This window comes from Ovis aries, chromosome 15, assembly GCF_016772045.2.
Source record: "Ovis aries strain OAR_USU_Benz2616 breed Rambouillet chromosome 15, ARS-UI_Ramb_v3.0, whole genome shotgun sequence".
Lineage (NCBI taxonomy): Eukaryota > Metazoa > Chordata > Mammalia > Artiodactyla > Bovidae > Ovis > Ovis aries.
The window spans coordinates 54717384-54726813 of NC_056068.1; the positions used below are offsets into that span (position 1 = coordinate 54717384).

The 9430-nt window shown below is 43.6% G+C and overlaps 1 pseudogene; it reads left to right on the forward strand.

Annotated features, from left to right (window-relative positions):
- The first annotated feature begins 2871 nt into the window (after positions 1-2871).
- On the forward strand, positions 2872-6807 carry LOC101109210 (prefoldin subunit 4-like; annotated as a pseudogene).
- Positions 6808-9430: the final 2623 nt, after the last annotated feature.

Genomic DNA, 9430 nt, shown 5'->3' on the forward strand with positions numbered 1-9430 from the left:
ATGCTCAAAAGCAATGATGAAAAGGAAACCTTAAAGCACTAGGGTGAGGAAAAAGACACGAAGGAACCAGAATAAGGATAATAACAGATTTCCCTTAAGAAACAATTCAAGCAAAAAAGACAGCAGAATGATACTTGAAAGTAGAGAAGGAAAATGCCTATCAACCTAAAGTTCTGTAGCCACTGAATGCAAGTTTCAATGATGGTTTTTCACAACACAATGTGATTATGTGGGATTTTGTCCTTAAAGGGAAGCCAGGTGAGCATACAGGGGAACAAAGAAAAGACAGTTCAAATAGCAAGACAATGGATTTAACCCTAACCATATAAAAAATCTGGGCTTCCCAGATGTACTAGTAGTAAAAAACCCACCTGCCCGTGCAGGAGACATAAGAGATGCAGGTTCGCTCTTGGGGTCAGAAGGATCCCCTGGAGAAAGGAATGACAAGCCACTCCAGCATTCTTGCCTGGAGAATCCCATGGACAGAGGAGCCTGGCGGGCTGTAGTCCCTGGGGTCACACAGAGTTGGACACGACTGATGCAACTTAGCACACACTCACATAAATAATCACATTAAATATAAATTATCTACTCTCAACTAAAAGGCATGAAGCATTAGGTTAAATATAAAAACAAGACTCAATTACGTGCTGCCTCCAAGAAACTCAGTTTAAAAAAATCATAAATAGTTTAAAAGCAAGTGGATTGAGGTACAAGCCACTATGTATAAAATAACGCAAAATTATAGAGCAAAAAATCAGACATGACTGAGCGACTAAACACACACTCCCATTGTACATAACATGGAATATATCCATGTTATCTTGTAATATCTTGTAATAATTTTAAGTGGCAAATAACCTATAAAAATATTGAATCATTATGTTGTACACCCAAACTAATATAATATTGTAACTCGACTATACTTCAACTTTAAAAAGTAAATGGAGGGACTTCCCTGTTGGTCCAGTGGTTAAGAACCTGCCTGCCAATGCTCGGGACAAGGGTTTGATCCCTAGTCTGAGACAATACCACATGCAGCAGGACAAGTTAGTCCTGCATCACAACTACTGAGCTCATGTTCTAGAGCCCATGCTCTACAACAAGAGAAGCCACCACAATATGAAGGCCATGCTGTACAATTAGAGAGTAGTTCCCACTCACCACACTAGAGAAAGCCTGCCCGTAGCAATGAAGACTCAATACAGGCAATAAATAAATAAATACAATTTTTAAAAAGTTAGTTAAGAAGTAAATGGATTGAAAATATATATACTATACTACCAATAGTACAAAAAGAGTTGGAATGGCTCTATGTGTCAGATAAAGTAGATTTCAGAGCAAAGAATATCATCAGAAATAAACAATCCCATTTCCTAATAAGAAAAGGGTTCCACGTGCATGCTCAGTCATGTCTGGCTCTTTGCGACCCTATGGACTGCAGCCTGCCAGTCTCCTCTGTCCATGGGATTCTCCAGCCAAGACTATTGGAGTGGGTTGCCATGCCCTCCTCCAAGGGATCTTCCTGACCCAGGGGTCAAACCTCTGTTTCTTGCGTCTCCTGCATTGGCTGGTGGATCCTTTACCATTGAGCTACCAGGAAAGCCCTAAGAAAGAGATAAACTCATCAAAAGCACGAAATTCTAAAAGCATATGCATGTAATGAAAGAATTTCAAAGTGTATTAGAGGGAAAAAGCTGTTAGAATCGCAAGGAAAAGTAAACAGATTCACAATTACCTTCAGAGACTTCAACATCTCTTTCTTATTAATTAATAGAAAAGAGATAAAGAAAGAAAGCATTTACCCTGAAAAATGGGGGAGCCCAAAGCAACAACATTATGCTAAGTGAAAGAAACTAACCACAATGCACCATATACTGTATTGTTGTTGCTGTTTAGTCACTCAGTCATATCTTGACTCTTTGTGACCCCATGGACTGTAGCCCGCTGGGCTCCTCTGTTCATAGGATTCTCCAGGCAAGAATACTGGACTGGGTTGCCATTTCCTTCTCCACCATATACTGTATAATTCCATGCATATGAAGTATACAGAATAGGCAAATTCATACAGAATGTAAATTCATGGTTGCCTAGGGCTTGGGGTTTTGGGTAGTGACTGCCATTGGGTACAGAGTTTTTGTCTTTTTACAAAATATGATGCAAATGTTCTAAAATTGTGGAGAAGATTGTCCAACTCTGTGAATTAAAAAATTGAATTTTCACTTTAAAAGGGTAAATTTTGTGGCTTTTGAATTATATTTCAATTAAACTGTTATTTAAAAAGTTGTTCTAAATTTTGTAACTAATTCTTGGATTAAGTGTTAGACAAATGCCTGATGGCTTCTCACAGCTCTTAGGATGACTTCCCAAGCCTAACCCTGGTGCAACTGACCCTATCCAGCTCATCTCCTCCTTCTCTTCATTCTTGTGCTCCAGCCACAGTGGGCTTCTCTATGTTCCTGGACATGGCAAACTGATTCCTGTCTCAGAACCTTTGCACTTGCTGTTACTTAGATCTTGAAGTCTTTTCTACAGAACCGCTTTCTTCTCATCAACCATGTTTCATCTCAAGTATCAACTTCTCTGAAAGGCCTTCCCACATTGTCCTGCCAAAAGCCTACTTCTGATTCCATGTTACCTTATTTTATCTATTTCATGCAATTTAGTTCCTTAAACAACCTTCTTTGTTTATTGACATATGTGTCTACCTGCTCTAGAATGTAATGTAAATTCTTTGAGGAATAGGTTTCTTGTCTTGTTCCCTGCTGTATCTACAGTTTTTAGAACAGTGCCTGGCTCATGGTTGTTAACTGAGTAAGAGTTACCCAGATCAAAGAAAATCACCAGAAATACGCACTGCTGGTAGAAATAATGGCACTAGGGAGCGAGGTATGAAGGGTAGAAGGAGTGGATGAAGGTCAAAGGTCATGCCTAAGTGACACCAAGGGGGTCAGGTTGACTGCTCTCTGTAGGTTAGCAGGCTCAAGTGCTAGTGCTAGAAAGATGCTAATGCAGTAGTAATAGATGTTTCTAAACTTTTCTTTAACAATTTTTAAAATTAGAAATATATAATATATACAGGAGAGTATATAGTATTTTATACAATGTAAAGAATAATTATAAAGCTTCCCTGGTAGCTCAGATGGTAAAGAATCTGCCTGCAATGAAGGAGACCCAGGTTCGGTACTTCATTCGGGAAGATCCTCTGGAGAAGGAAATGGCAACCCTCTCCAGTATTCTTGGCTGGAAAATTCCATGGACAGTAGAGCCTGGTTCATGGGGTTGCAAAGAGCTGGACACGACTGAGCAACTAAATACAAACATTCATGTAGTTACCACCCGAGTTAAGAAATGGGAACTTGCCAGTCACCTGGCAAGTCTGTGTGATTCTTGTTACATTCCTCTCCTCAGGACAAAACCACTCTCCTGATTTTTTAAAAATTTTATTTATTTATATAACTGTTGTGGGTCTTTGTTGCTGTGTGTAGGCTTTCTCTTGTTGCAGCGAATGGAGGCTACTCTCTAGTTGAGGTGCACGGGCTTCTCATTGCAGTGGCTTCTCTTGTTGCAGAGCACAGGCTTTAGGTATGTGCGCTTCAGTAGCTGTAGCACGTGGCCTTTTTAGTTATGAGCCCAGGAGATATGATGCAGGGGCTTAGTTGCCTTGTGGTATGTGGGACCCTCCTAGACCAGGGATCAAACCCATGCCCCTGAACTGGCAGGTGGATTCTTAACCACTGGACCACCAGGAAAGTTCCACTTTCCTGATTTCTATTATAGTTATGCAGTTGCTTTTTTTTTTTTTTTTTTTTAACATTTTGACATCTACTTGTCCATGATTAAATAATGTATTTTTCAGTTTTTGAACTTTATATAAATGAAGTTATACTGACTGTATCTTCTATGATTTGCTTCTTTTACTCAACACTATGTTTCTAAGCTATTTCTATGATGACAGATATGGCTGTTCATTATTACTGTTGTATAGGACTCCATTGACTGAACATACCACAATTTATTTTCCAGCCTACCGAAGGGGAGTGGCTTCTAGTTTTTTGCTACGCTAGAAATATTTTTGTATATGTGCACGTTTTCCCAAGCACAGTATGTGTATACTGTTTTCTCTGGAGAACCCTGATGTTATACTCAGTTTATTTATTCATCTATTGAAGGACATCTTGGTTGCTTCCTATTGGAGCATTTATGAATAAAGCTACTATAAATAAACATTCATGTAAAGGATTTTGTATTTACTTAAATTTTCAATTCACTTAAGTCATACCCAGGAGTGTGATTGCTGGGTTGTATGGTAAGTCTATATTTAGCTTAAAAGAAACTGCCAAAGTAGCTACACCATTTTGCATCCCCAGCAGCCATGAAAGAGTGCTCCTATTACTTCACGTACTCATCAGCATTTGGTTTTGTCAGGTTCTTGGACTTTAGCCATGCTATTAAGTGTGTAGTAGAATGTCATTATTGCTTTCATTTGTATTTCTTTAATGACAAATTATTTTGAGTGTAATCATATTTTTAACTTTCAGTTTTCTGATTATTTTTAAGGTTGAGTTTATTTCATATGTTTATTGGCCATTTGACTTTTCTCTTTATGAAGTGTTCAGGTCTTTTTGCTCATTTTTTCAATTTGATTTTTATCTTTTTGTCATTATTTCCTAGAACTTCTTTATATATTCTGGGTGTAGTTTCTTTTCTGGTGTAAGGCATCGCACATGTTTTTGCTTACTTTATGGCTTGCTTTTCACTTTAGGATGCCTTTTGATGAACAGAAAACCTCCGTATTTGAGCTAGAGCGCAGGCTCTAGAGCTCTTCGTGTTGCATTGTGTGGGCTCTAGAGCGCACGAGTTCACTAGCTGTGTTATACTGGTTTCTCTAGTTTGTAAAACCACGTGGATAGTTTCTACACTGGGTTTAGTTGCCCCTTGATACTTTGAATCTTAGCTCCCCACCCAGGGATTACCAAGGAAGTCCCCGAAAGTAAATAGGCTTAACTTCTTTTGCCTAAGTCCTGCTCCCCTCCCTGCTGACCTCTGATCCGGTTCCTCTGTGCTTACCCTCCAACCCTATTCTCCATTCCCAAAGGAAAAGGTCCTATCTGGCATCGCCTTACAGGGTAAGGTCGGGCAGAACTGAAAGGGAAAACGGTAGAGTCTTGTTAGTGGGTAGGAGTTGTTAGGACAAGCTCTTGAATGCTCATATGTTAATCTTTTTTGTCCTGTCACAGCTTAAATCATAGCAGTAAATGGAACAGGGATCACTACACAGAATCTACCGTGCCCAAGGGAATCTTATGAGGGACCCTGCCGTTTTCCCCTTTATTTTCCCTGTTGCTGGGCAAGAGGCCAAGGTGATCCACATAGTAAAGTCCTGGGGTTGAGGGTAGGGAAAATGAGAAAGAACTGAATAGCTTGGGGTTGGAGAAATTTTTCAGGGCATTTGAGGTGAGAGGAGCTGAACTAAGAGGATAGAAGTGACAGGAGGAGAAAGTGGATTCTCAGAGCATCACATGGAGTGTGTTTAGATTCATTTTTCTTTTCAACAGAAGGAAGCAAAGAATAAATTGTTCTAAAACTCCACTAAGGTGGCAGCCACTGTGAGGAAGGTGGCTGTAGAATATGTCAGTATTACTTTTGAAGGTAAACAAAAGACACATTTGCACAGAATACAACTGGAATCCCAGAACTGAAGGAAGAATTAGGAGTAAAGAAGGAAACAACTTCTAAATTTGGAAGATGCTTGTCAGGGCATCATGCTTACAGATGATGACTGTGTAATGATATCAAGATGATTTAAAATTGGTGATGTTTTCATTAGCCATTCTCAGTAACGAGCGCAAGAAGTGTCAGAAGAACCAAAGAAAAATTTCCTAGAAGAAACTAATGCCTTAGAATCCAAACTGAGATCAACTCAGTGGGTGTTAGACTCGAAAGTTGAGTTATAATCAAGATTTGACAGCAACATAAGCCATGAAGTGAAGTGAAGTCGCTCAGTTGTGTCTGACTCTTTGTGACCCCATGAACTGGAACTCTGCCCATGGAATTTTCCAGGCAAGAGTACTGGAGTGGGTTGCCATTTCCTTCTCCAGGGGATCTTCCTGACCCAGGGATCGAACCTGGGTTTCCCACATTGCAGGCAGACGCTTTACCATCTGAGCCGCCAGGGAAGCCCACTCTTTGTGACCCGGTGGACTATAGCCCACTAGGCTCCTCTGCCCATGGGGATTCTCCAGGCAAGTATACTGGAATGGGTTGCCATGCCCTCCTCCAGGGAACCTTCCCGATCCAGGGATTGAATTTGGGTCTCCTGTGTCTCCTGCATTGCAGGTGGATTCTTTACCACTGAGACAGCAGGGAAGCCCAGTTTATTTGCTTATTTTATACATAACAATTGTACTGTTAGGAGAAGTACACTGATTGAAACCGCCCACCCTGGCCAGGCACCATAGTAACCATTTGCATGAGTTGTTTTATGATAGGAGATCCTGATAAGGAATACGGAACTAATAAGCCACCACCATCCGGAAGTGTTCGGGAAAGGTCGAAAGGAGACACTGCGTGTCTATCCACTTCCCAGAATCCCTCTCGCTAGCATCCATCTTGGCTGAGCGATGCGTGCACCACCAGGAATGACTCTGGATTAGAATGATTGGCCAAAGACCACCTGGAAACTAATCCCATCATCATAAAACCTGAGACTGCGAGCCACGCAGCAGAGCAGTTCTCCTGGGTTCCTTACCCTACTGCTCTCCACCCGGATGTCCTTTCCCAATAAAATCTCTTGTTTTGTCAGCACTTGTGTCTCTTTGGACAATTCATTTCTGAGTGTTGGACAAGAGCCCAGTTTCAGGCCCTGGAAGGGGTCCCCCTTCCTGCAACAGTACCTCTTAATCCTAAACCCTCTGCTTCCCACTCCCCACTGGTAAACACTAGTTTGCTCTCTATATTGAACTTGAATAACATTTAAATTGAAATGACTTCTTTAAAAAGAGGAGGATGAATTGTTCTGCTGGCTTTATCTGCTAGGTATACTTCTTAATGCAATGCTAGTCTGACACTGAACCCTGAGTGTCTTTGGCTTCAGAAGGACTCCACTGCCTGCTTGCTATGAATGTACAAGGCTGTGTTAAGGGCTTTAAGGATGAAGAAACTGAGGGTCTGAGGTGGTGCCCCTAGTCACAGAACTAAGAGATGTCAGAGCATGGACACAAATGCAGCTGGGTCCAACTTTCTAGCCTGAGGTCTTTGTCTTGCTGCTCAGATGGCTCTCCTTTGATCGGCTGCTGACCCTAGCTCATTCCTGCCCCCTCACACTTCCTGTTCCCCTCCCCTCCCCCTTGTTGTCCGCAGGGCCAGGCCTTGCCTCAGGGCCCAGCTGAACCTGTACCCTCTCCAGCTCCTGTTATATCAGCCTCTAGAGACATCGCCCCCTGCCTCCTCAATAAGAAGGAGAGAAAGCTTTTTGCATCCTGACATTCTCCAGACAGCCAGGCCCCAGAGCTTGCAGCCAAGTGGAACCCCTCCGGTGCCCCCAGCCTGGGCTCTGGGTGTGCTCCCCGTCACAGCCCAGGAATGTGGGCATCCGAGTATCAGCAGCAGACAGGCTGGCTGTCAGCCGAGCCAGGGGCCCTGATAACTGACAGGAGCTGAAAGAACCATTAGAGAGGAAGGCTGGGTCCAAGGGGCACATTTCAGGGTTGCTGGGCTGCGCAGAACAGCACAAAGCAGCCAGGGCTGGCAGCCTCAGAGAAGCCATTGCCTAACAGGCCTCAGTTTCCCCATCTGTAGAATAGGGATGATATTTCCTTTTTTTTTTTTTAATTCATTTTATGTATTTGTTTTTGGCCATGCTGGGTCATCATGGCTGCTGAGGCGTTTCTCTAGCTGCGGTGAGCAGGGGCTACTCTCTAGCTGTGGTGTGCAGGCTTCTCATGGCGTGGCTTCTCTTTTTGCTGAGCACAAGATCCAGGGCATATGGGCTTCAATAGTTGTGGTGGGAGGGCTCTAGAGTACAGGCTCAGTAGTTGTGGCACATGGGCTTAGTTGCTCCACAGCCTGTGAGATCCTCCCAGACCAGGGATCAAGCCCCTGTCTCCTGAACTAGCAGGCGGATTCATTATCACTGAGCCACCAGGGAAGCCCCAGAATACTTCTTGACCTGCCTGCCTCACCAGGCAGCTGTAAGGAAATGAATGTGATTGATTATACCACGCGATTTTGTTGCCTACTCCAGCCGGTCTCAGAGAACCACAGGGGAAACCAAGGCCCGAAGAGGGCAGCTCACACCTGGGGCTGTTAATAGAGCCAGGCTCAGCCTCCAGGTCCGTTTCCCCAACCAAAGCTCTTCTCCCTATTCTCAGTCCCTTCTGTCCTGAACACACTCGGGTAGAAAGGATAACTTCCTGCACGGGGGACTGGGATGAAGCAGAGCTAGTCCAAGGACCTGGGACGAGGCCAGGAGAGCCGGGCTCCAGGCTTAGGCTGTCATTGACTTAATGTGAGAAACCGGGACAGGATTTCTCCTCTCAAAGCCATTCTTCATTATAACGTGGGGGCATCACCATCAAGAGCGCTTCTTAGACATTCATGTGCTGGTGAATCGCTGGGATCTTGTTAATAGGCAGATTCTGATTCAGCAGGTCTGGGGCAGGGCCTCAGAGATGCCATTTCTAACAAACTTCCAGAGTCTACTGATGCTGCTGGCCCTTGGACCACTTTTCTTCTTCAGCTAAGACAGCAAAGGAAATGATTTACTGTACACGTTACATTCAGCCACAACTGACAAGAAAACTAGTCCATAATATCACAAGTCCAGGGTAAAGGACCAAAAGGAACTGCTTTGATACAAGCATGGTGAGTCTCTCAAAGGGGGTCGAGGCAATCAGAATGGCCGTAGATGTCTAAGTTCCATTGAGACAAGTTCTAGATGGTAGGCACGCAGTCAAACAATTTGTACCAGCGTCCCTGGCCTCTAGCTTTCATTGCTTCTGCTTCTGTGGCTTCCATGGTGTACGAGTTTACTTGGACCTCTGCCTCATCTTTCTTCTTTTGCGCTTCAGCCTGCACATTCACTTCTTCCTCCATTTTGCTCTTAAGGTACTGAGATTTCTCCGAAAAAAGCCCTTGGACCACTTTTTAAGAACAAGAGCCTGAAGGAGCCCTAACGGCTTCTGGTATGGCCTTTGGTAAGTGTCTGGGGCTCTGGGATGTCTCCTTCCCTTCACCCTGGCAAACCCCCACCCCGAGGCTGTCCAGAGGTTCCTGACACTCTGCCTGGGAAACACTTCCTCTCTTCTCTGAGGCTCTTCCCTCCATCCACTCCTGCTTCACCTTCAGAAGCAAGAAGTCTCAAGTTGTTCCTTCCTCCAGCTGGGACTTGCCTCATGAAGACCCTCCTCTAGCCTTTCATAGGAGCCAG